The sequence below is a fragment of the Plectropomus leopardus genome, chromosome 23, assembly GCF_026936395.1.
Source record: "Plectropomus leopardus strain MGB_pleo_1.0 chromosome 23, ASM2693639v1, whole genome shotgun sequence".
NCBI lineage: Eukaryota > Metazoa > Chordata > Actinopteri > Perciformes > Serranidae > Plectropomus > Plectropomus leopardus.
The window spans coordinates 23,196,244-23,224,221 of NC_142198.1; the positions used below are offsets into that span (position 1 = coordinate 23,196,244).

Genomic DNA, 27,978 nt, shown 5'->3' on the forward strand with positions numbered 1-27,978 from the left:
TGCCCCCCCCCCCGCTGTGCTGTTTATAGCCACGGCGTGCTCTCAGGTCTGGACATCAGCGGGAAGTGTCAGCCTGCAGCGCCGCATCAAATGTGCCTGATCCGTCCGCAGCCTGACGGAACAGGAACTGGATCAAGGAGAAAAGAGTCAGACGGAGGCGACGACAGCTCGGTCAGCCCGCGGCCCGTAGCGCTTTAACACAGGAAGTCACACCATTTACTTTCACTGCCGAGCGGGAGATGAAACTGCGCGGGTCGAATGGAAAATCCAGGCCGACACCACATTTGAGGTCAGTTTTTCTGTATATCCAGAGAAAGACGCCTGAGCAGCTCGGACCTTGTGCAGAGAAACACGGTCACACCTCGTAACGTCTCTCCGGACGGATCATGGACAGAGCAGCCTGTCCGAGGTCGAGTAAGTGAGAGCCGGGGAGTCAAACTGTGTCTCTGATTCACTTTTCGTCTTCATTTTTATTGAGAGTCAATCGCTGCTGCAGCCGCAATCAGCACTCGAGCCCTCTGAGATCTGCTCGTGGAGAGTGGATGTAATGAGACGGCATCGCTGTGGAGTCACTCTGCGGCCAGATGTCCGCTTCAGTCAGCGAGTGCGCTCAAGTGGATACCGCTTCACTGAAGTGGTTCATGGAAGAAGGAGCTCAAAGAGGTCAAAGAAACTGCAGAGAAACGGAGAACTGAAAGGCCTTTCATCACCTTTACAGATTCTATTAGAAGATTACAGTCACTCTAACATTTCTTTTTTATATTTTTTTTGTCTTGTCTGTCTTTTAAAAAAATCTGATCTCTGTAAGACCACATACTTAAAAAAAAGGATTAACACCTTCCTTCTTACTGCTAATAAGTCAATATTGAGCACTGAGTAACACTGGGTTTAAAGTACATACATTGAGAAATATGGGTACCGAAAGGGTTCTTCTTGAAAGTCTGAGGTTCTACCAAGAACCATGTGATTCTGAAGAACCACTTTCTAAAAAAAAGGTTCTTTTGTAAGACGAAAAAACCCTTAGGAACCCATCTAAAGACCCCTTTTTTTGAAGAAAGGATTCGCTTAAGTTTTTTCCATTAAGGTTTTCCGAGGGTAATTCGTAAGACTGAGGGTCCCATTAAGATTCCTTTTCATTGCAAAGATCTTTTAAAAAAAATGATGAGCCTTTTTCATCCAAAGAAACATTTTTTAAAAAGGTCTTCAAGGGTTCTTTGTGAGATTAAGGGTTCCCTTAAGAACTCTTTTCACTCAATGAACTCTGTTTCACAGAAAAAGTTCTTTGTAAGGATTACATTGACAAAAAAGGTTTCTCAAATATGCCTTGTAAGACCATGGGGTTCCCTTAAGAATCATTTTTGGCGAGAGAGCCCTTTTTTGAAGAAATTTTTCTTCAGGGGTTTTTGCAAGAATAAGGATTCCATTAAGAGTCCTTAATAAAAAATAAAGAAGTTCCTCAAGGGTTCTTTGTAAGACCATAGGGTTTCCTTCATTTTTTTTTTTTATCCATACAAATCTTTTTTGAAGAAATGGTTCTTCAGGGGCTGTTTGTAAAACCAAAACTTCCATTAAGAACCAATTTCACCCACAGAACAATTAAAAAAAAAAAGAAAACAATTTGGAGAATTTGTGTTGACTTGAAAAAGCCTGTCAGAGACTCGGAACATTGTGTGCTTGTTGACGGGGACGTTCGGACTGAATCTGCAGCGAACTCTGACATGATGACATAATCACATCAGTCCTTCTCCTTGAGGACACGGACCTCTGACTGCTCCGCGCTGTAAATCTGTCTCACAGCGACAAGACACTAAAAATGACGAGTTCCACGGCATCGACCCCAAGTTAAATGTTGGTAAATCGCAATCTTGGCTGATCTTTCGTGACCTTCATGAGGAGTAAAGTGCATCGGGGAGACGGGTAACTGCAGAGAGCCGGAGGTGCTGTGAATTTAATCAGAGAGGAGAGCGGGGGACCCTGAAGGCAGCACACCAAGAGTCTCTGAATTATATTTCTACTGGAATAATAAATGCAGGCCTCTGTGAAAAAACTGACCTTAAACCTCCAAATTTGATGTGAACAAAATATTAACTAAACCCTCACTTGTCTTGATTGATGAGGTGGTGAAGGTTCAATCGATATGGGGAAAAAAAAGGCTAAAAACGCTCTTTTTTTCTATGTTGTTTCCCTGCTTCACCGCTCTCTCACCTGCAGTGTTTTAATTATTAAGACAAATCAGAGAGCAGAGAGAATAAAAGAGATAAAATATTTACTACTCTGCAAGGAGTTCATCCTCGGGGGCCAGGTGGGTCGCTGCAGTTGAGGAATTTTTCTAATCGCTCCTGTCAGTCAAAAAATGAGTTTGTGTGCCCAAAAAGAATAATAATCAAACAGCTCTGTGTTTGTCAAAACCAAAAATCTGATCTGTGGATGGCCAGAAACTTCCTTGTATCTACACTTGTTGTCAGAAGGCGGATTCTGATGAACCCTCAAATTGCGCAAAATAAAACTGCAAATATAAATTACACCTAATAGAAACACGTCAATTTAGACAGCACTCACATTTATCACAAAAAAGCTTTTTAAACTCACATGAGGTGGTATTTCAGGCGATTGGAAAAAGCCATATTTGTATGAAGTCATCACATATCAGCGGATGTGAGTTTGGAGTGAGAACAGGCCAGACAGGTATCACGCTGGTGCAGCAGGTGCATCCAGTGAGTATCTTAAGACTGCAAACGAGTCTGTCTGGTGTATTAAGTGGATCAAAAGGTGGCTGTTGGTGTCGGGATCTTACACTGAAAACATTCAAAAGTGGCAGCATTTGACAACTTTGAAATGAGGATGGACTGAAAATACTTGACACAAACGTGACTCAAATGAGATGAGGATGTTCAGTTTCTCTGGATGCATAAATATAAGTTATAAAGGCTAACAAATGAAGAAGACTGCTGGCTAATGTTGGATTTAGAGTGTTTTTTTCACAAAGTTTTATAAAGAGAGAAATGCATTCACACTGATTTGACAAAAGAAGGTAAATTACGGTCAAACGAACAATTACTAAAAATGTGCAGTCACACCACAAACACCTCCAGTTCGATTTACTTTCACAACTTTTGTGCTCCAGTTAAACAGAGCAGAGCAGCAGAAAGAAAGATGACAAACAGAAAAGAAATGAGAAAGAGGAAAGAAAGAAAAGAGGTGGTGAATCAGGGGGATAGAAAACCAACAAGACAAAGAAATCACGAGTTTCCAGAGTGCAGAAAAAGTGGAGCAGCAGCCGTCAGCTTTCCAACAAAGTCCCCGCAGCCCATTAAACTTTGAAAAGTGACAGTTTACTGTGCTGATTAAGAATTGATCGTGAATGAGAGTTCACACTGTTCATTACTTTGTCAGCAGGAATAACAGCGTCTAACTAGAAAATCTCTTTCACAACCAAAAGGCAAAATCCAGAAATCACTGTGTGGCCCAAAGATTAATTACTGTTTCTACTACTTTCTGTTTTCTAATTTATGGTTTTCTGCTGTCTCATAACCTGAGGAGTGGCTTGGGATTAACCGATTTTAACATTTGCAAGCATTTTCTAAGAATCTGTGATTTAAAATGCCAACATTGTTTAAATGTCAGAATGCAGCTTCAGGGGGGCAAGAGAAAAACTGAACAGCCACAGGTGAAATTATAGGAATTATCTCTGACATTTTCATCTCAATGAATAAATAACCTTTTTTTCTGATCTTAATTTGTTGCCCAGGTGTCTGACAGCTCTTCAAGAACAAATGGGACTGATGGAAGAAATCCCGAAAGAAATAGACATAAAATTACGGAAGGTGTAGTTTCTGATCCTAAAAAATTGCAACTCATAATATAGCTCATGACATATTAATGTCAGGGGATAATTTACAAAGTATTTAATTGGATAACAGACAAAAAATTGTACAGGTTGCTAGTAGTACATTGAAGGACTAATTCTGGAGTCCCACAGGGGTCAGGATTGAGGCCCTAAAAAAATTCACTCTATATATTTCAACATTACATTTTAAACATCAAAAATGGTGCAGATTTTATTGTTTGCAGATGATACAACATTTTTCTGATCTTAATTCATTCCTATTTGCTGACTGTAAACCCCCCAGTATCTGACAGCTCTTTCCTAAATAACACAAAGAAAGTTATGTGTTTTACAGGAATTATGTAGCAGAGAAAGAAGAAATGAGCAACAACATATGAATCGCATTGATATACAACAAATGGATCTTGAGGATTAGTTTACAATGTACTTATTTCAAAAACAGACAATATGTGCAGGTTGCTAGTAGTAAATTGAAAGGCTAAATCTGGAGTCCAAAAGGGTTCAGTATTGAGGCCTTAAAAACTTCACTTTGAATGTTAATGTTACTTTTTAAACTGCACAGTTGTTGCAGATCATATAGTTTGCAGATGATACAGTGTTTTCTTGGGCAGCAAGACTTCCAATTGTTGGTGAAAATGCAATCTCATCATTTCGGGCTTGAATCCCTCATGAATGAGCGACAGCCAGCTAAAGAGCGCCGTGTTCAGAGGCAGAAACTCTCTGAGCTACAGTGATACAAACTAGAAAGAAATTAGACCCACAGACTGCAGACTGCCACCGAAAAACAGTATTTGGGAGCAGCAGCTCTTCAACAGGCTGAACGATATCTTCAGTTCAACAGGGTTCACCTTTTCATCCAGGTGCATATCACTTTGTGATTAGACCCAGAGAATAAAATCCAGCGGCTCCGACTCTTCTGAGATCCTCTGAGCCTCAGAGTCCGAGGATTACTGTAAGACTGATGATTACAGATGGACAGACAAGCTGCTGTCTGGCGTACCAGAGCTTCTTTTATCTGCTCTGTCTCACACAAAATTCATTTCAACCAAACTCGTGAAAAATGAACGTGATGTTTGGAAACAAAAAGACTCCAGGCAGTCACACGTATCACTCAAACAGCTGGTTATCAAACGTCTCTTGTTTTCACTCTCTGAAGTATAAAGTGTGTCCACATCAACAGCAGGGATCTACAGTTGCAGCTTTTCAAGCTCAATCTTCTTTATATTGGCCTTCAACGTGTGCCGAAAATAAATGCAGGACTCAACTGACTGATGACGAACTGTGACAGGAGAGCGCGATCAGACTACATGATATCTGCCGCCATAAACGATCCCATCCAACAGTGATGGATCACTGGGAACCGACATGAGCGTCCAGCCCAACCACACTTCACCCCGTAGATTAAACCAACATCCTGAAAAAAATCACCCAGAGGTCTGTGGCAACAAACAACACAAAAACTGCCAGTTAGCAAGATAGCTTTGCCCACGAAATGAGCGAAGTGACCGATCACGTCTGTGAAATGTTAATTTTTCTGAAATGTGTTTTATAAAATGTGGTTGTTACTGTGTTTTCTGGTAAATTGTTGCATTTCGTGAAAGTCATATTCTCTCAAATGTTAAAATTTTGCTAAAGGTACATCCCCAAAAATCAAAGTTTTTGACTTTGGTAATCGTAGCTTCAAAACAAACAGTATGCAGAGTTCATGTACAGTTTACATCCTACAGTACAGACTCAGGCACACTGATTACTTTGAAATCAACAAGTATGGAAATGTAAAAAAAAAGCAAAATACTACCAACACAGAAAAAGAGACTTACAGTATGCCAGAAAACATCTGCGCTGATGCATGCTGGGAAGCTTTCGCACACACCTGCTCTTCCTCAGGAGACTCTGCGGTGAGGTTACGCGGCGCTGAGGGGGCGTGTGGAGCATATTTTGTATTCAGAGGGTGTTTTTTTAATGTAAATGTGCAGATGGATGCAGAACAGGTGATTCATCACGGCGCTCTGCATGAAGTTTAGAATGTAAAATACCAATCGTCTTATTTGTGGAGACGGTTTCTGCGCACACACGGTGATGACGGTCATGATTATTTCCAGTAATTTGAGGAGAAAATGACTTTCTGCTGAGGAGTTTGAGATGTGAGTGAGAGAGCAGACGAGGCGCTCGGTGTCTCCGAACAGAGCGAGCGTTCAGTGAAGCAGCTCTGCCTCGTTCTGCCGGCGCTCCCTGGGACCGGGACAAAAATAGAGGTGCTGCAAGTGACAGGGAAGTGAGAAAATGGAGTGATGAATAAATCAGCGCATGGCGATGCGTGGCTAAATGGAGAGAGAGAATGAGAGAATGCATTAGAGAGGAGAGCGACTGTGGACGAGAGGATGCCAGAAAACGCCGCAGGGTGTCAGACGTTTGAGGGATTTAGTCGACACTGAGCTGAACTGACCGAGACACTTTTGGGCTTTTTACAAAATGCATGAAAAGAGAAACACTTATATACAAAAGCAGAGTCATCTTCTTTACCAAAATCTGCGCTCAGGTTCAGCTGCTGAGTACTACGACGACCTCGAGACACCAAAAAACACGCAGTCAAAACCTAAAAGCTCCACTTACACCAGTTTTTTGTAGAATATTACAAAAAAAAGCACATATTAAAGGAACAGTCTGACATTTTAGGAGTCGTAAGAAGATCAACACTGCTTTCAGCGTGTAAGGGATACTTTTAACCCTTTGAAACCTGGAGCAACATCACTCTTCTTGTACTGCTTCCTGACGCATTTCACACGTTTTGACCCCTGAGCAAATTGGGCTTTCTTTTTAAATCACGGGTAAAAAGTCAATGGGAAACTGGGTAATACATGTTTTAGTGTTTGAAATATTTATTACCACGTTTCTCATTGAAAAATTGCTCCAAAAAAAAAAAGATTGAGAAATTTTTTAAAAAAAGCTGGGGGGAAATATTAGAGAAAAGAATTTTTTAATTAATTAATTTTTTAATTTATTCGTTAGCTGATTTATTTTTATTTTTTTAAAAAAAGGTTATTTTCTTGTACTTTTTACAAATTTCTTGCTAATTTTTGGGTAATTTCTCCCTTCGTTGCTCACTGCCTTCTCTTTTTTTAAAGAAATCAAGGCAAATTATTTGGGTTTCTAAGGGTTAACCTGCTTGTATATTTTGCATGTAATTTAATAGAATTATTTTTGGTTTTAATGGATCGCGTCCTGCATAACCTTGAGGTTTGTGTTCATCTTCTGAATCCACAGACGCAGCGAGCTGGATGTTGTGCAGCTCGTGATTTTCTCCCTCGGTGACCAATAAAGAGAAAGTTTGCTTTCCAGACAGCGAACAGCTGTCTCACTGTCTTCGTCTCCGAGACAAACTAATTGGGGAGTCAGAGTGAGGGTCTGAATCGGGCTGAGCTGCAGAGCTGTCTCTGTCCGTCTTTGCTGCTGCTGTGTCCTGAGCTCAGCTGTAATCAGGTGCAGAGAGGACACCTGTGTGTCTCAGTGGTGGTTCATAAAAGCATGAAATGTTAACCATTTGAAACCTGAACAATTAGTTTTATTACATTCATTAAAAAAAACTAAAATTAAAAAAACAAAATAAATTTTTCAAAAATATGGAGAGAGGGCAATGAGTAACTTAAAAGACTATGGCACAAAAATGTAAATAAATAAATAAATTAAATTAATTAAATTACAAAACAATTATTTAACATAGGAAAAATAAATGTCAATCGTGAATATAGTTTTTTCAACTTTTCCCCCCTTTTTTGTGTAATTTGGTTTGGGTTTTTTTTTGCAAAAACACGGGGAGAAGGCAACAGGCAACTGAACAAGCCCTAACCCAAAAAGTCAAAAAAAGATTTGCAAAAATATACAAAAAAATGACCTAAAAATTAGAAAAAAGAAAAATACAAAAAAGTGCTAAAAATGGAAAAGTAAAGTTTTTTTTCTTTTAGCATAATTTATAATATACAATTATGAATATATATATATATTTTTTTAATTTCCCTTTTTGTACATAAAAAAACAAACAAACAAACATTTTTTCCAGGCTTTTTTTGTCACCTTTTACTATTTTTTTGCAAAAGGCATCTGAACGCAGCCTAAAGAAAAAAGCTGTCGGTTTTAAAGGGAAATAAAAAGACACCGTCTCCGAGGAAAAACACTCAAACCGCAAATCAAAGCAGACGAGAAAAAAAAACGCACATTTTAATTAAAGTGGTGAAAACAAAACAAACATTAATTTGAAACCGAAACCGAAAATGTGATGGAACCAGCAAGAGGAAGAGGGATACCTGAACGAAAGATTAAAAACGAATAAATAGGCAAAAGGAGGAAGAAAGGAAGGAGGAGAGAGGACGAAAGACAGTAAGACTGGAGGAGACAGACGGGGGACAGAAATGGTGACAAAAAGACAATTAAACTGTCAGAAAAATAAAAGTGTATGTCAGTCTGTCTGTCCATCTGTGTGTCTGTCATCTATCCGTCCATCAGTCTCTCTATCCGTCCGTCTGTCTGTTTCTCTCCTCCTGCGGAGACAACAGAGGAGACAACAGAGGAGACAGCAGAGGAGACAACAGAGAAGACAGCAGAGGAGACAACAGAGGAGACAGCAGAGGAGACAGCAGAGGAGGTAACGTAAGACAACAGAGGAGACAGCAGAGAAGACAACAGAGGAAACAGCAGAGGAGACAACAGAGGAGACAGCAGAGGAGACAACAGAGGAGACAGCAGAGGAGACAGCAGAGGAGGTAACGTAAGACAACAGAGGAGACAGCAGAGAAGACAACAGAGGAGACAGCAGAGGAGACAACAGAGGAGACAGCAGAGGGGACAGCAGAGAAGACAACAGAGGAGACAGCAGAGGGGACACGTCTGCTTGGAGGACGTGGACACACACGGATGTCTTGTCTCTGCTCCAAAACTCATTAAGCCTTCACCTAAGACCTCTGCCAGAAAATATATATATGTGTGTGTGTGTTTAATAGATATAAAATAATAATGGTGTGTGTGTGTGTGTGTGTGTGTGTGTGTGTCTGTGTGTGTGTGTGTTTAATAAATATAAAATAATAATGGTGTGTGTGTGTGGTGTGTGTGTGTGTGTGTGTCTGTGTGTGTGTGTGTTTAATAGATATAAAATAATAATGGTGTGTGTGTGTGTGTGTGTGTGTGTGTGTGTGTGTGTGTGTGTGTGTTCTCTTCCAGTAAGCACCATAATGAGTTGGTAAATTCGGGCTTATTAAATGTCGAAGTGAAGCCAGTGGACATATGGCTAGTAGATCCCTCGACTGTGTGTGTGTGTGTGTGTGTGTGTATGTGCGTGTGTGTGCATGTTAATGGGCGTTTGATAAGGAGATGAACATGATATTTAATGGCTGGATGTTTGAATCAAGCGGCTGTAACCTCAATAATAATGTCAGCTTTAATTAATTCCCCTGATGAGGAGCAGGAGGAGCAGGAGGAGCAGGAGGTCAGTGAGGGAGGAGGAGTGAGGAGCACACTGGAGGAAAGCTGCAGACACAGAGATACTGTACCACAGGTGGACTAAAGTATTTGGACACCCTTGTGTTTTACAGAAACAAGCTGCTGTTTGACGAGCCGCTTTTTAGGCACCGAACCTTTAGTGTGAGCCGCTGAGAGCTGGAGACATCTGTGGTAAAGACGTCCGCCTCCTCACAGATACAACGGCACTAGACCTCACGGACGGTTTTAGATGAAGGACAAGAAAAGCGAAATGAAACAAAAATGACAGATAAAGTGAAAGATTGTGAGAAAGAAGCGATTAAATGAGGAGATGAGCGGGAGAAGTGAAGCAGAGAGAGAAACGTTACGGCGCTCTCCGATAACAAGCTGACACGTCTGACAATATCAAACCTGACCTCTTAATTAGACTGTCGGCCCCTTTTGTTCCCGCTCTCCTCCCTCAGACTCAAACGCTTGACTCGCTCCAACGAGCAGAACCGACACAAATCACGTCCAACGTCAGACGGCATGACTGAGACTCTACATCGTGTAACGAGTGAAAGGCGGAGGATATAAAAATAACATAAAAACATTAAGTCGTACAGAAAACGCTTGTCACGTAAAGTGATCATACAACACAAAAAAAACGTGTTCATGAGAAGACGTTAACGAAAAGACGTTTTCATAAATGTCCACATTTTCCTGATAAACAACTCCTCTGTTGTGGAAAAAGTGTCCAGACTTTTCTAAAATGTCCTCACTATCCCCGACTGTCCTTACTTTTCCCAAAATAACACCCTCATTACCCCAGCACTGCTTCACTTTCCAAACGTTTCCTCACAAACGTCCAAACTTCTCTCATAATTCCCCACTTCCTCTAAATGTCGCCACTTTTCACAAATGGCTCACTTTTCCAAAATGTCCGGACTCAGAAGGTCTTTGCTTTTCTTAAAATGCGTCCACTGTCACACATGATCGCAAATATCAAAAAATTTACAACATTTTACAATTTTTACAACATATTTACAAAATTTTGTCATCATCCAGATTCTTTCATGAGCAATTTGTTTTATTATATATTAGCAAAAATGCAAATAGCAAATATATATAAAAAAATGAGAAGAATCTAACAAAAAGATTTTTATCATTTTTATCTTTCTTTAAATGATTTTTTGTTCTTTTTGTCTTTTACGTTTCTTTTTTTCTCTCTCTCTTTGCCTTTTTATAGGTTATTTTTTGCACTGTTTTTGCATTTTTTTCTTTTCGATATTATTAGATTATTATGGAAAAAGATAAAAAAAAATAGGGGGGAACTTTTTTATCTTACTTTTTTTTTTGCTTGTTTACACATAATTTTCTTGTACCTTTTTACCAATTTCTTGCTTTTTTAGGGGGATGAAATTGCTCGTCGCCCTCTCCCCATGTTTTTCCATCAGAGATGGTAGATCGGGAATCACAAGTGCAGATATTTTTCTTAATGACACGACACCACATACCTGAGAGACGTCTCTCCAGTGAAAAAATGACTTTAGCAGTGAAAACTTTCAGAGCGAGAGCTTTTTTCTTTATGGCTTCCCGGAGCGTCTCTATCTGTTCACTGTAAACACGAGCAGCGCTTTTACCAGCGTAAGCAGCTGCGCTCAGATCAGATTTACTCCTCGTTTCTCTGCTAATGTAGACAAAGCAGGACTCGACACAAAGTGTTTAAATGTCAGATAAAAACAGCGTAAACAGACTCGGCTGCTCTCTGAGGTGGAAGTTTAATCTCGCTATCGTCCTCCTGCGGCCGACACTAACGAGGGGAGCGAGCTGCCTGTCAGACTCTCAGCAGAAACTCGCACTATTTTTAGGTTTCCGAGAACAAATCAAGGAGAGTGCACAGAGAAAAAACAGCTAATGTGGTGAGGAGATCAGAAATAAATGTCAAAGAAATGAGCTGAGATTTCAGCTGGTGTCGTGTCACTTTGGTCCAAACTGAAATATCTTAACTACGAGGCTTTTAGGAATTTTCGTGATTGATTTTCCATCCATGGTTTTCTACAAATTAAGATTTTTAACATCAAGAAGTTTCTTGACATTTCTGGACTTTTCAGTTACTTCAAGATGCTTCTAAGGTTTTTGGACATTTCTATGATTTCATGCCATCTCAACGATTTCGGGACATTTCTATTATTTTCAGACATCACTAGGGTTTCAGGACATTTTTTTTGGATTTAAGGACATTTCTATGGTTTTAGGACATTTCTTGGAATTTAGGAGATTCCTAAGTTCTTTTGACATTCTAAAGTTTTCGGACATTTTTTGGATTTCTATGATTTTGGGACATTTGGGTCTCAGCTAGGACCTGTTTGTTGTCCTCCTTCTGTCGTCTCCTCTCCCTCATATCATGTCACCGCCTGCCTCTTTCACACATGCAGCGGCGGCGTCTGACCCCCTGGGGACAGGAGGCGGGACATCAGAATGATTGACAGGTGATGACACGTGACAAAGGGCGGAGCTAAAACTGGGCGCTTTCTGTCCTGAGGCGAAAAGTTGCGTGTTGAAGCTCAGCTGCCAGCAGCCATTAGATCAGCCTGACTCTGTGTGTGTGTATGTGTGTGTGTGTGTTTGTGTTTGCATCAATATGCAGATGTGTGTGTGTGTGTGTGTGTGTGTGTGTTGGATGCATACCAGCACACACACTCGCAGTGGGGGGCCATTAAGCGGCGATTGCTGGCGAGGCCTCGGCGCAGCGGGGGAGCTGCAGGCTTTTGTGATGCGTGTAAACGGATACACTTGTTGCGTTTAGGTCTCTGCTGAGAGCGGCGGCGTCCTGCTCGCTGTCACGGCGTCCGCTCACTGCTCACACTCCGCTGCCCTCTGATTGGTCACATTTTGGAGCCAAATCAGTATAACAAGGTACAAGGTGAATTTACGTATTTGTCATTGTGAAACATAGTTTTTTTTAAAGGGGTTTGGAGAATCTGCACACATGTATTTGTCATATAAAATGTTGAACCTCTTATTATTTTTGTAATTTGGACAATTAAAAAAGAAACAACAAAAAAATCACCAAACACTTTGGTGATTTTTTTGTCTTTCATTCTTCATTTTGAAGGAACAGATGTGTGTGGCAAAAAGGCCCTTTGGTTTGAGTGAGATGGACATTTTGGTTAAATGTTAAAAAACAAATGGTTCTTTCCCAAACCTTTACTGAGTGCTGTGAGTGCCCCAACATAAAAGCATTAATCATACTTTAGCTGCTGTAAGTGGATGGTTTGTAAAAACTAATTATATTTATTCATTAAAATGGCTTTAAAACATTTTCTCATTCTGTTTATTAAAAAATGTAATTTGGGCGTCATTATGTGTTTCTCAAAATCCATTTTAGCAGCTATTCAGGCGTTCGCGTGAAACGACAAAACAGGCAAATGGAAACGGGCTGGAGGAGAGCAGGAGGAGAAGAGGAGAGGAGGAGGAGAGCAGGAGGAGAGGAGGAGGAGAGCAGGAGGAGAGGAGGAGAGGAGGAGGAGAGCAGGAGGAGAGGAGGAGGAGAGCAGGAGGAGAGGAGGAGGAGAGCAGGAGGAGAGGAGGAGGAGAGCAGGGGGAGAGGAGGAGGACAGGAGGAGAGCAGGGGGAGAGGAGGAGGAGAGCAGGAGGAGATCAGGAGGAGAGGAGGAGGAGAGCAGGAGGAGAGCAGGAGGAGATCAGGAGGAGATCAGGAGGAGAGCAGGAGGAGAGCAGGAGGAGATCAGGAGGCTGCAGGTCGCTGACAGACTGAAGCCTCGGTTCAGGATTGGTCACAGCCAGCTCGGCGCCTGACAGAGACCGATGGCTCGATCAGGTGGAGGCATGGACGGCGGCCTCGGTGCAATCGATCAGAGCGTTCGTACAGTTCAGTACAAACACCTGACTGTTTTATCGTCTTCTTTTGTGGTTCATAACAACACCACACTTAGTAGACAGTGCTGCCTCGATCCGACCACGTGTAACTGATCACACCAGCTTGAGTCTGTATCCATGGATGACGGTTCGGTCCCCCATGGAGAGTACACACATGCTCATAATCACAACAACATTTATAGATTTACCTCTGCAACCACTTACTGAACATGTCACAGCTGCAGGTTCGATCAACTCATGTTTCCATCTCCAAGCACACACACACACACACACACACACACACACACACACACACACACACACACACACACACACACACAGTCAGCGGAAAACTCTCGTCACTGTGGGAAACAGAGACACAACTCGCAGCCAAAGTTCACAAACTTTCACCACTTTGCTCAATTTTCAAAATGTTAAAGAGCAGCTTTATAAGAAATGACTTGCACCAAACTCAGTGCATAAAATTACTTTTTAAAATGTTTTTGACCACAGTGCAAGACAAAAACCCTCCACTGCAGCTCGCTTCTAAATGAGAGAAAAGTAGAAATAAAGTATTTATTTGGAGCCTGCAGACAGCTGTGAGATGTGACGAGTTCCTGGAGAAACTGTGGAATCATCCGACCGCTGATCGCCGCCACACTCGGAGTCACAGATTTAATTTCTGGGAACAAAGTGCGGCATTCAAAGATATTAAAAATTGGTCCGAGTGATAAGTTATCAGAAGTGGGTCACCAGCTGTTGGCTCGCAGGAGGAAACACGGCAGCTCGTTACCGATCTGATGGAGGAGCTGCGAAACTGAAACTGAATCGAGGCTCTTTGCTCTCTGATGTTTGCTCCTCATTACAGGCACACAAACAACGCTGCAGATTTTAAAGGTTCTCTCTGCTCGATAAACACTTTGCAGGGAGTCGTCCAGTATGATGCCCACACACACACACACACACACACACACACACACACACACACACACAGATGCACACACGGTGAGGCTTAAAGTTGAGGATCAGTTGTTGAACAAATCGTTTCAGGAAAAGTTGAGCAGACAGATTATTACTGCTGGAAATGCGCGACAGTCCTTGTTAAGTCGCTAATTATCTTTGTTTTCCAAAGAAATCAGCGTCTGAATGCAGCACAGGAAACTCATGTCAATCCAGATTCTAAAGGGTTAATGTCAAACAGCCATTTCCAACAGAAAAATGTAGCCATTACGTCTCTCTCTTCAAAGCCAGACTCTATTGAGAAAAACAGTAATTTTAGATCACTGAACACAGGAGCTGCTGCTCTACTGCTGCTTCTACAAGATTTTAGGGTCCAGATAGCGAGACAATCCAACTTCCTAAACACAGAAATACACCAAACTTTGCACATTAGGTCCAGTCCAATGCCAAACCTCCTCAGGTACAAACACAAGCCAACAGCCCTGATGGTGGCGCTACAGCGACCGTCTATTTCAAAAGTTTGAAACATCATAACAAATCATTTATACGTGCTTTTACACCAAAATGTTGCTGAACTGTGAAGAAACATTTGCACACTTCACTTTGGTACAAATTAAGTCCATCACTCATGTTTTTATCAAAAACTGTAAAACTAACACACATTTTTTGTTAAGCTGACGAAAAACTTGCTCCAGGACGTCTTCAGACTGTCCGACACAAACCGAATACACAGATTTTGGATTCATTTAAACTTCTTACTAAATAAATCTTGAGGGTTAATAAAAAAAAAAAAAAACAAATTGTCCTGTGATGGTAGATCAAGTGTAACATTTAAGATTTTTTTTCTTAAAAAACTGAATTTTTTGGGAGCAGTTTGAAATCTGCCTTTCCATGCACAGGCAGCTGATATCCTGCCCCCTGGTGGTCGGCTCAGTCATAGTGTGAAGACAGCTCTTGTTTCTCACTATGTTTTGGTTCCTTCTAGAACCTTTGAAGGTACCAACTGGAACTTCTTCAACAAATCCACCAAGAACCAAACAAAAGGGGCAGTACCGAAAACCATCTGTGAAAGGTTCCACCCAGAACCCACGAGAGGCTCTGTAGAAAACCCTTATGTGTTATTTATTTATTATTCCCTTTTTTTAAAAAAAAAATGTATTATTATAATTATTACTTTACTTTTTACTATTTTTTACTGATTTATTTTCACTTCTTGCTAAATTTTGGGGTAATTTGCCGAGGTTTCAAAGGGTTAATTCAGTTTCCACTTAATATTTAAATTATTTTGTGTATCCTGGTGGTCCCTTTGTGTGACTTTACAAAAAAATTCTCACTGTGATTAATTCATGTAAAGTGGCTTCTGTATATCTGTCTCATATGTATCTGAAAACATGATAAAATTAATTAAATATAATGTAAAAAAAAAAAAAGAAATCTGAAGAAAACAACAGGAGATAGGTGGTTTCCATCCGACACTGCGCGCTTACATCCAGTATATTCGTTCTCTGTGTGCACGTGCGGTTTCCCCACATGCACGCGCGCCCACCACAGTACTGCGCATCACCGCCGTCTCATGTGCGTGTGCGTCCATGCATGCACATGTAACGTGCGACATGCTGGCACTGATGTGCGCTCTCCTCCGCGTCTGTCTCACACCTCCGTGCGTGCAAATATGCATACTATAATGTGCGCGTGTGTGTGTGTGAGAGAGAGAGAGTGCGTGTGTGTGTGTGTGTGTGTGTGTGTGTGTGTGTGCGTGCGTGTGTGTGTGCACGTGGGTGACTGACACACTGACCTCTCCTGTCTAATCGCGTGCCTCCGGCTCGGTCAGCACTGAGCTCTGGTCCCGGCAGCGCTCGCGGATCCCGGCTGCTCCCCCGCAGCCCGGACACAAACCTCCGCGCGGCTCCCGGTGTCCATAAAAAAAAAAAAAGAGAGAGATGTTAAAAATTCACACACGCACGCGCGCCTCAAGTTCGTGCGTGAGGGTGGCTGCAAGGTTCCGAGTTTAAATCCCAATCATCCTCTGGATCCTCGCGCGTCCGTCCCAGCAGGTCCTCCTGTCCTCGCGCCTCTCCCTCTGATTAAACACACTCGCAGGATGCCAGATCTCCTGTTTGTTTTACGGTTATTTTAGGGAAAAAAATCACACAATCCCGCCTCGGGAGTTGCGCTCACATACACATCCCGGTCACTTTGGATCAACGGAACCCGCCCGTGAATTCGGCCATTTGTCCGGCGCCGACAGACACACCGACCGCCCTCAAAACCAAAGAAGAAGAGTGAAGGAGAGGCGCTTGGTTCGGGGTTTTGAGCGCGAGTGTCCTCCTCTTCTCTCCTCTCTGCTCTCAGTCCGTGCGCTCTGGACACGGACACGAGAGTGAGGCGCTTTACGCACGGCGCGTAAAAGCTGAGTGGAGGATCAGGGGAGGAGAGGTTTACATTATGGGGGGAGGAGGCGAGGGGAGAGAGAAGGGAGGTGGTGGGTTTTAGAGAGGGAGATTTTTTTTTTTTTTGGTGGCTGGGAACAGAGGAGAGAGAAGGATGGATGCAGGAGAGGTAAAAAAAAAATGGAAAGAGGGAGGAAAAAAGACAGAAGGACACAAGAGGGAAAAGACTCAAAGCTGCAAAGCAATGAAGCTGAAGGCGAAAGGAAAAGAAGCAAGGGAGAAAAAAAAATGAGGAAATATAAAAGATACAGAAATGTACAAGATGTTTTGGTGTCATAAAATGATGGGGTTTTTTTTACATTATATCAAGATAAGTTTCTTGTTATAACATGAAACATATAATATTTTTATCTGACACTGATGATCAGGTGTTTTCTGGTCTGGCAGCTCTACGTTTCTGTTGAAAGGTGAGGGGGAGGCAGTGATAGGAGAGGAGAAAAGGGAGGGAGGTGAAAAGGAGGAAAGTGTGGAGATAAAGAAATTAGGGAAGAGTGTGGTGGCAGAGAAGGAGGCATCAGAGAGGAGATAAGCAGGAGGAGGATTTGATAACAGCTGCAGACGAGGGAGATGTTGAACGAGTGAAAAATATCTTCTTAACATAAAGTCCACTTAATGTAAAGCTGCTGTAAACCCTTCCCTCTGTGTGCGTGTGTGTGTGTGTGTGTGTGTGTGTGTGTGTGTGAGAGAGAGAGATGAATCTGTAAACATGTTTACTCTGCTCTGCGAGCTCCGGTTGGTGTCACAATGTTTTTTTGTGGCTGTGAAGCAGGAGGTGTGTCTGCAACAATTATGGAGCAATTTTCTGTCAAACATGACATGGATCCAGAGTCCCGCTGACAGCCTGCTGCTGCGCAAACACCACACACACTGATGGACGGACGAAAACGCTCCGCTAACAGCAGTGCGTTCCCGACCGATCAGGTTAAAGTGGACTGCTTGATGTTACCTCGAGCCAAATTCTCACTGCACACTGAATGTCCGTGTTGATTTTGACAGACTGCATATAAAGACTGAAATCCTCTTTTTAACACACATACAGCAGGAAGTAGGTGATCATAACAGAACATAAGCGGTCAGGAGAAGACGTAGGAGATGATCACACAATGTAATCGTTACAAGACGCATGAATTCATAACAGGACAGAAGAGATCATGACAGGATGTAGGTGACCACAACAAGATGTTGGCAACCGAGAAAGGATGCAGTGATGATGACGAGACACAGCTGGTCACAAAAGCACCTAAGAGATCATGACTGGATTCATAAAATCACCAGAGGATGTAGGAGATAATGACAGGACATAGGAGATTAGAAAAAGACATAGGGGATGACGGCAGAACGTCGAACCGGAAAATAAGGAAGGAAAATAAGAACAGGACGTAGGAGGATACAGGTAATGACGAAAAGATGTAGGTAATAACAACAGGAGAGAGGCAATCACGACAGGACGTAGGTGTTTATGATAAGATATGAAAAATGACAACAGGATGTATGTGATTATGACAAGATCTAGGTGACCAAGACAGGACGTAGGAGATTGAGACAGGATGTAGGAGATTGAGACAGGATGTAGGCCATCACAACAGGACATAGATGATGACAACAGGACATGGGCATTCACGACAGGACGTAGGAGTTTGGGACAAGATATAGGTAATGGTAACAGGAGGTAGGGGATAACGACAGGATGTAGGAGATCACAAGAAGATGCAGTGATGATGATGAAACAAAGGCAGTCACAACAGGATGTAGGGCATCGCGACAGGACAAAGGCAATCACGTTAAGATAATTATTATAAATAGGATGCAGGTAATGAAAACATTAGCACAAGATGTAGGTGATCACATCAAGAACCAGGCAATCAGGACATGACGTGGTTGATTATGACAGGATGTAGGAGATCAGAACAGGACACAGGGGATCACGACAGGCGAAGGCAACCACAGCGGGACGTAGAGGATCATGGCAAGATGTAGGAGGTCATGACAGGACGTAGGAAATCAGAACAGGACATAGATGATGACAACGTGACATCGGAGATCTCTACGGGATGTAGGTAATGACGTAAAGATGTAGGCAGTCACAACAGAACAAAGGTGATCATAGCAGGATGCACGAAATCATGACAGTGCATAAGCAAGCATGACAAGATGTAGGCACTAACAACAGGACGTATGACATCACAACAGGATGTAGAAGATAACGACAAGATCTAGACAACCGAGACAAGACGCAGTGATGATGACAAGATATAGGCGGCCACAACAGGATGTAGGCCATCACGACAGGATGTAGGCCATCACGACAGGATGTAGGCCATCACGACAGGATGTAGGCCATCACGACAGGATGTAGACTATCATGACAAGAGGACGGTGATCACAACATGAAGTAGTTGATGACCACAGAACATAAGATGTAGGTGATAAATCTGATTTGCAGGACTTTCTGACATGAACCGAAGTATAGGACAAGTAGAAAAGTTGACCTGTTGGTGGAGCTACAAGAAGAGAAAAACCACGAAGGTCTGAACCAAAGTTCAAACCAACCCGTCCGAGAGCTGTCGAGATATTTCAGTCTGGATCAAAGCGGCTAACCACATAGCAGAGTTCACTTCATGTGTCTTTGAGTGCATCAAATAAAATGTCACAATCACGATAATAAAAGAAAGAAAAACATGATTATGTCATTTATGCTCCAGTTGCCCGTGTATCTCAGCAGCAGTGCAGTACAGCACACTCCAGTTAATACAGCTCACGGACACAAAATAAATCATTTTCAGCCTGACTGCTCAAATTGTTCTGTGCAGTAAAATAAGTCAGTCATGCATGAAGGTAATATTTTTCATTCCTCACACAGACGGCAGCGGATAAAGATATCACAGACTGAGCAAAAAACGCTGAGTATCAAGTTAAATCAAAAGCTGTCAGTCATGTTTAACAAGTCACTTTGACTGGGAGCTGCACTGGAAACACCTGCAGTCTTCGGGTTTGGTGAGAGACTCGGCTGTTGGCTTTACGGTCACATTCGTCTTGTACTTGCGGCTAAAGTATCATCATGTGTAAAGTATCATGTACAGCACAGACGCGTCACCAGACGTGTCAGACATGCATCTCAGATAATTCCAAACGACGTTCTTCTTTTCATCCGTGTATCTGTGTCGGCGTCTTCTTTGAAATAACGAGGTGATTGCTGCATGTCGCATATATTAAGAGTGGCGACGGACGTCAAACTCACGTAACGAGACAGAGCGTCGAAGATGCAGTTATTTTGCTTGCTGATGAAAGAAAAAAAACAAGTGTGAAATGTGGAGGCGAACAAAACGGCTTCAAAAGCAGGTGAAATATTGAGGACACCTTTGTTGGAGGAAGCCAAGAGTTTGGGGATGCCTCAAAACAAAGATCACCATCTCACTCGCCAGGCTGCAATTCGCACACAAAGTTCAGGCTGTTCTCACAAACTGTTCGCAATGTTTTCTGACAAAAAGTAATGTACCCAAATTCGTACATATCACATATATGTTTAAAGGATGCAATCACGTGACCATTGAACTAACAGGAAGAAACAAGAAAGCGATGCTGAGTGGTCTGTAGGGTGGCAGGTTGGGGTGGCGAGTGGGTAACAAAAATCCGGACTTTGCCGTGAAGACGAGAGTTCGGAGCTGTGTGAACTTTGAGTAAACTTCCATCAGCAGCATGTTTATTTGTAAATGAACGTTAAACTTTGAAGCCTTCGCTATTCTCGTGCTGCTTATAGACGTCTTTCACAAGCACTTGAACCTTTGAGCTCCAAATGTTTGCACTTTCTCCCAAATACATTGGAAAAGACGGCAATGAGCAACCTGGCAAGAGATTGTCTTGCAAACTGCAAATAAATAAGTCAAATTGTAGATTTAGAAATAAAAAAAAAAAAAAACACAGCTCACAGAAAATGTCCAGAAAACTCTACATTTATAATTATTTTATTTATATATTTGAAATCATTTTATAGAGTTATATTATTTGATTTCATTATATATTTAAATATTATTATTTTGTGATAATTTTTCAGGTAATTTTCTTAAACTTCTTTTTTTGCACAGAGTGAACTGCTTTCAGACAAATCCACCAGTAAGCACAGGTCAAGCTGAAATATTAATAAATAAAACTTTATACCTTATCAATTTCAAATGAAAGAGAAAAACACAAAAAAGAGAAGTAACATTGGAATAAAGTAAAACAAAAACAGTTTAGGATTTAGTAAGATTAAAAAAAATATGAGATAAAGTAAATCCAATAAAAGCAGCATGAATACATAATGTTTAAAAAAAAGGAAAAACTCTACAAAGTCCAAGTCATGTATATTAATGAGGCAGATTAAAGCTGAACTGTGCTGCTCTTTCACAATAAAATTGCCCGAAGAGCGCTCTGATGAAAGTCGAAGTGACACTTTAAAGAATCTGGGTCCCACCAGCCGCTGAGGGTCACAGTTTACATCAAGCAGTCAAGTGTGAGTGTCATCAAGAAGCCTGCTTCATATCTGTGCTGTCACGTGTGTGTTTGTTGTGTGTTTGCACGCGTGGATGTGTTTGCGTGTTGTGAGGATGTTGCACGCATGAGGAGTGTCAGAGCTGACATGTTCGGTGATGCGTGAAGAGTGCGGTACAGTGAAGCCGTCCTGAGAGTGTGAAAGCGTGTTGTTGGCGTGCCGCAGACGTGTGCGAGCACCTGTTTCAAGAAACAGCTCTGAGGATTTAAACCCCAAAGGAGCTCAGAATAATCACGCCGTGGACTCAGATTCCCATCATGCCTCAGAGGTGTCTGAGGCACAGATGAAAATACAACTTTGACAAAATGAAAGTACTGCAACAATAAAGTTAGAAGTACTGTTATAATAACATTTAATGAAGTAATGTTACAATTAAATTAAATGAATTACTGTTAATCTAATAAGAACTGTTAAAATAAAGTTAAATAATGCACTGTTACAATAAAGCTAAATACAGTTACCATTATAATGAAGTTAAAGAAGGTACTGTTATATAAAAAAACTGAAGTTAAATGAAGTACCATTACAATAAAGTTTAATAAAGTACAGTTATAATCAAGTTTAATCGAGTGCCTTTTGTTTAATAAAGTTGCTTAAATAAAGTAAAGTAGGTACTGCCACCTTCACGCATGCAACATGGCGGCGCAGGACGCCGTCACGTACCTTGTTCTGTAATAGATTATTCAACAGCTCGTAGGCCGACCTCATTAAAAGGCCTATTAAAGAGCACGATCCTCTCGCTGGTTAGTGGAACACAACAGCCGCCGTGTTCAATTAATCATGGAGCCGTGCAACATGTGCACATGCACACACACAAACACACAAACACACACACACCACACACACACACACACACACACACACACACACACACACACACACACACACACACACATATACACACACACACACACACACACACACACACACACACACACACACACACACACACTAATCCCTAATATCTAATGGAGCATTTAAATTGCAGCTCAGCGGAAACTTATTATTCTGCTCCGCTGTCTTCACGCACACGATGTCTCTGCGCTCTGGTTTCATTTGTAAATGTATATAAAAGAATTTATTCACAGTGTGGTTTTAACAGATAACTGCTTCTTTAAATTGTGCACGTTAATGGAGAGATGTATAAAGATAACCTACGAAACCGTAAAAAACCCTGAGATACTCAACCTGCTCTGCTTCGGGGCCACAGCACGTCAGGAGGCAAAGGGCCAGTCACAGGTTTGTAGGATTTTTGGACATTTCTCTGATTTTAGGACATTTCCAGGATTTTAGGACAAATCTCGGTTATAAGGGTAACTCTATGATTTTGCAGTATTTCTCAGATTTTAGGACATTTTTCACATTTAAGGATACCTCTACGATTTTGGACTTTTCTATGATTTTAGGACATTTATCAAATTTGGGACATTTCTTAGATTTAAGGATGTTTCTGGGATTTTAGAAGTTTTTGGGGGGATTTTAATACATTCCTGGGAATTTAGAACATTTTTAAGATTTTAGGACATTTCAAGGATTTAAGGATGTTTCTAGGATTTTTGGAAAAATTTTTTTTAGGAAATTTGGTACATTTTGTGCATTAATGTTGTTTCCTGATTTTTAAAAAACATTTTGTATTTTTGAGCATATCTAGGATTGTCTCAAGGATTTTAGGACATTTAAAGGATTTTAGAATACTTCTTGGATTTTAGGATGTTTTAGGATTTCAGGACCTTTCTAGAAATGTTGGTACATTTTGTGGATTTGTAATGTATCTAGGATTTTAGGACATTGGGGTCTCAGCTAGGACCTCTGTCAAGGGTTGTGGGGGATCCAAGATATATCTTGAGATATTGCGTTTATGAAAATGGGATGGCACACTGACGTCCTGAAAACATGCCATTTGGCCACAGCTGTCGACAAGGACGACAACAACGACCGGACGAGATGTGAATATCTGAGTTTTTTGTTCCCTTTTCTGTGTTGTAACTGAACACCAGATTCAGAGTCCATCTGAGGCTGAGGATGCCTTGATGAAACCTGATTTGAGTCCATCGATTCGTGTCTGAGTAGAAAATGGAAATACTCGACTTAAAGTATCAGAAGCGAACTGTGCAGAAGTTCAGAAGTGTACGACATCACATTTTGCTTTATATCCTGTGTTTTGTGCTCAGGACGCTCTCACTCTCAGCGCTCCGGCTGACTCCTCGCTCTCCCGGCTGAGTGGGAGGAAGGACTTTACACCTCGCCGCCTGCGGGCTTTAAGTTGCACATTGTAAAGAAAAGTCTCCTCGTCTCTCTGTGTCTTCGCGCTCAGGCGGCTGTCATCATGTGTGGAGCGTCTTCACCGTGTTTTAATCCCAGAATGTGTGACTGGCAGGTTCATTACAGCCCTGCCTCAAACGCTGACGAGGAAAATAATCGGCTGCCGCGGTGACAAATATAGACCGCGAACACATCACAAAGTTTTCAGCAGCACCGGCAGAGAGGTTTTCTCTGTGTGACTGTTAAAATGTGTGTGTGCAGACGGAGATACAGAGTGCGTGTGCGTGTGTGTGTGTGTGTGTGCGTGTGTGCGTGTGTGTGCGTGTGTGTGTGTGTGTGTGTGAGGTTTATGACAACCGTGGGAATTGAAACTCCCTCAGCCTGACTGATGGATGTTTAAGTATTCAAAAACCTCTCAGTCTGATGAGAAGTAAGACCCAGTGTGACCTTTGTTATATAATAAAAGAGTGTGTGTTGGACAGATGAGGCCTGAAGTCTGATGTTCACACTCTGCTGGAGGTCCTGACAAGACTAATCTGTCTTCTGACTGGACGCTCTGCAGCAGGACGGATTCAGGACGCCGTAATGTCCTGAAACTTTCTGCAAAGCTAGGACCAAAAAAGTTGCATCATGTTTGTGTATCAGGTTTTTAAAAAAATCTAAGTTTGTTCTTCAAATGATTTATTAAAGGAGGGAATATGGTCTGAAATGGAATATGATATTTGAATTTCATTTCTAGGATTTCAGTACATTTCTCAGTTTTTAGGAAATGTCCAGGATTTTAAGATACCTCAAAAAATTAAGAAAGTTCCTAAAATTTTAGGATAGTTATAGCACTTTCAGAAATGTCTAGGGTTTTGGGACATTTCTAAGATTTTAGGATGTTTTTCATATTTTGGGGCATTTCTAGGACTTTAGAACATTTCTTTGATTTTGGGATATTTCTAGGATTTTAGGACACTTCTCAGATTTTAGGACCCTTCTCAGATTTAAGGACATTTCTCAGACTTAAGGACGTTCCTAGGATTTAAGGACGTTTCTAGGATTTAAGGACATATCAAGGATTTTAGGATGTTTTTTCAGATTTTAATTTTTTTTTAGGATTTTAAGACATTTCTAGAAATTAAGAAAATTCTTAGGATTTAAAGACATTCATAGGATTTTAGGACATTTTTTAGATTTGAGGATATTTCTAGGAATTTAGGACATTTTGTGGATTTTAAGACATTAGGTCCTTAGGTAGTACCTCTGTCGGGGTTGCAGGGGATCCTCCACTGGCACTTTTTTTGGTAAACAAACTCCATTTTAACCCCATTTCATGCACATACCAGGAGTAGAGAAACATTTCCCAGCGTCCCGCGCTGACAGCTGTCTCAGTGAATGCTGTTTCCATCATGTTTTTTATTGTGAGGATCATTTTCCAATGAGCTGCTTCAACAAAAGACTGAATTTCTTATGCGGGAACATTTTCAGTGAGTTGAGTTGCATCACTTACTTCCAGGCTGATAAAACGAGCGTCATTTCACAACAAGTGTCATTCATCCAGCAGCTGCTTTGTTGAGCGTGAACGCTCCTCCTCGGTGTGCCGGGTGTTTTTCTGTCTGCAAGGGGAAGCAGAGGAGGACGTGTGAGAGCTGTACAGTATCAAACATTATGCTTGTCAGCAGCACATTTGCCATTAAAATGATGCGTGTGAAGCAGATGGCCCACAGGCAGCTTTCATTTCCATAAAGCTGAACATACTGTAAGCAGAGAGGAGTGTGTTCTCTAGAAACACGAAGAAAAAAATGCTCCACCGCCTCACGTTAACGGTTTTCACACCGTCCGTCCTGCTGCACGGTGCAGACACACAACGCTCAGCTGCTGAGACCGACACAAGGGACTACAGTAGTAATGAGACATTGGACAGGGACGACTCAGCCTGCTTTGTTTGGGGGCCACTTTTCCTTAAAGCAGGAGGCCCCCCCGGCCTCCAGTCGCAGCAGCCCCATATGTTTCTATGATTTAGAACATTTGTAGGTTTTTAGGTCATTTCTAGTGTTTAAGAGTATTTCTAGGATCACACGACATTAAAGTAAAACATTAAAGTATGCTTTTTTACTAATGTCTTACTTTCTGCTTCATTTCTTGCAGTCCTAAAGGCTGCATTTTTGTCATTTTTGCCTTAGTGGCCCCCAAAAAGCAAATTTATTGTCCCTGATGAAAATGGACAAACATCCCACTCATCACTTCCGCTATCATTGGAGCTCCGCTGCAGCAGCGAGCCTTTAACGAAAACCATTTCTCTCTGAAATCAGTGAAAAGCTGCATCGCTGTCTTGTTCTAGTGTTTGATCACATCGGATACGTGAGTTTACGCTCACACACACACACACACACACACACACACACACACACACACAAACACTTATCCTCCCTAATGTATTGCATCAAAATAACCATGCATAAAGTTGATATTGTTTCTCAGCATGTAGGCAAACATATGGAGCCGCCTACACTTTGATGTGTGACTAAAAAAAGGCCTACACACTTTTCTAAAGCCGATATCTGTGCCACAAAATCACCATCAGAGCTAAATTCACACAAAACATCCAAAAGCTGCTGCATGTGTCTCTGCTGCCGTCGACACATCACAAACACGGAGGATTAGCTTGATGTTGGTGAAGGCCCACAAAGCTCCCCGTGGTGTGTTGCACATTGTGTCATGTTTCTCGTTGTGTGCCGCGTTCAGTGACAGTAAATCACGGTCCTAATGATGGTGGCGGCGAATAGGGCCTCCTTCCCCGCAGCTCTGTCTGTCAACATTACAGTAAATCATCTGTTTTTACACGTTTTACTACGAATGTCAACTGAGATACAGTTAACAGTGTGTCCAACAGGTTTAAAGACTTTGTGGGGACGTTCTCAACACACTGAGTTGTGGGGACTCGTCTCCCATCTGGGGACAAAAAGCAGATTAATGCTTCTGAAGACTCAAACAGGTGATTTCAGTTATACTGACTGTTAGTCAGTTTGGAGGTCAACAGAGTTTTGATGGGAATTTATTAGTTCATGTAACATGACAAGGATTTTTGGATGGTTCTAGGATATTAGGACATTTCATGATTTTAGATTGTTTTTAGGATTTTAGGATATTTCTAAGATTTTGTTTCTGCATTTTAGAACATTTCTTGGACGTTTTAAGGATTTTGGGAGATTTTAGGATTTGAAGATCTTTTTTTTTTTCGGACTTTAGGACAAGTCCGGGATTTTAATACATTTCTAGGATTTCAGGACATTTCTAGGATTTAGGGACATTTCTAAGGTTCAAGTGCATCTCTTAGATTTTAAGGATATTTCTAGGATTTTAGGACATTTTCAGAATTTTAAGAGAGTTTTTGGATATTTTTAGGATTTTAAGATGTTTTAGAATTTTAGGACATTTTTAAGATTTTAAGATGTTTGGGGGATTCCAGGACATATCTAGCATTTTAGGACATTTCCAGGATGTCAACATTTCTAGGATTTTCGGATGTTTTTAGGATTTTACAGTGTTTCTGGGATTTTCTGACATTTCTAGGCATTTTGGGAAGTACTATTATTTGGGTTTTTAAGAAGGTTAGAGGACAATATCAATGTCAATGCCATGGTTCTGATTTTAGATCTATCGAAACGGTATCATGCAAACAATGATCTCTGTGTGATGTCTGTTGTGAAATGTTTTAAGTTGAATTTAGAATAAAGGTTGGGGTTAGGCATGTAGCAAGTACCATTAATGTTAGGCTACACCTCAGGGGAATTAATACAACTCAATTCAATCATCTCAAAAATGACAAAAAAAAAAAAGTGTTTATATGTGTAATAGCTTTTCCTCAAAACTGATTTTCTGAAAACAGCAGGGTCGAAATAAAGTGATAAAATCTGGTCTGGCAGATTGTTTGCATCTAAACTGCATATTTTTATAGTTCACTGTTATAGCTTATAGCAGTTGTCTGTGCCTGTTTGTTTTGTTTATGTAACACTATTTTTATGCTGCAAAGATTATATTATCTCAAGATTTTTACCTGATTAAATAAAGTATAATTTGAATAAAGTTATAAAGAAATTGCATAGTGGAAAGCATGTTGCTGCATTTGAATTCAGAATACATTTAAAACTAGTTATATAAAAACTTATTGTCTGCTTTTTGAAGTGAGAGACTTTTGTGTTACAGTTTCCAAATTCAGCACCTTCTCGTGTGCAATTTAATATTAATACTATTCAAAATAAATGTACTAGTAGAGGCTCTTTCAGCTCATCATTCTGCCCCTGATAACCTCTGCAGGACATTGATTTTAAAACCAGACTTTTTTTTAAATTAAACCACAGCTGTTGCTGTTGCTGCCAACAACATTACTGCCTCTCTGCAGCAGCGCTGTGAGAGTATGAATCACTTTTTATTCAGGAGGGAGCTGCTTAGTCCGCTTGGCCAGCAGCCTTTGCATTAATATTGATTAGTATTTCTTACATTAATGGATTGACTTTTCAGAGTCAAAGGTCCCCAATTTGGGGATGTTTTGTCTCTGAAAAATTTGGAAACTTGTTAAGTAGATGTTGCAGCTCATTAAGATTCAGCCACAGCAT

At 41.2% G+C, this 27,978-nt stretch overlaps 1 protein-coding gene across 8 annotated transcripts in view; it reads right to left on the bottom strand.

Moving 5' to 3' along the window:
• Positions 1 to 27,978, bottom strand: part of npy2rl (neuropeptide Y receptor Y2, like) — a 77,985-nt gene that overhangs the window by 30,499 nt on the left and 19,508 nt on the right. For 6 of the 8 annotated variants that reach the window (XM_088073467.1, XM_088073469.1, XM_088073466.1 and 3 more), the window contains one exon: positions 24,873 to 24,978. The gene's annotated coding sequence lies outside the window, so the exon portion shown is untranslated. Of the gene's footprint in view, positions 1 to 15,932; positions 16,703 to 24,872; positions 24,979 to 27,978 lie in introns of those variants that run through there. The other 2 variants (XM_088073471.1, XM_088073470.1) reach the window with 2 other exon arrangements.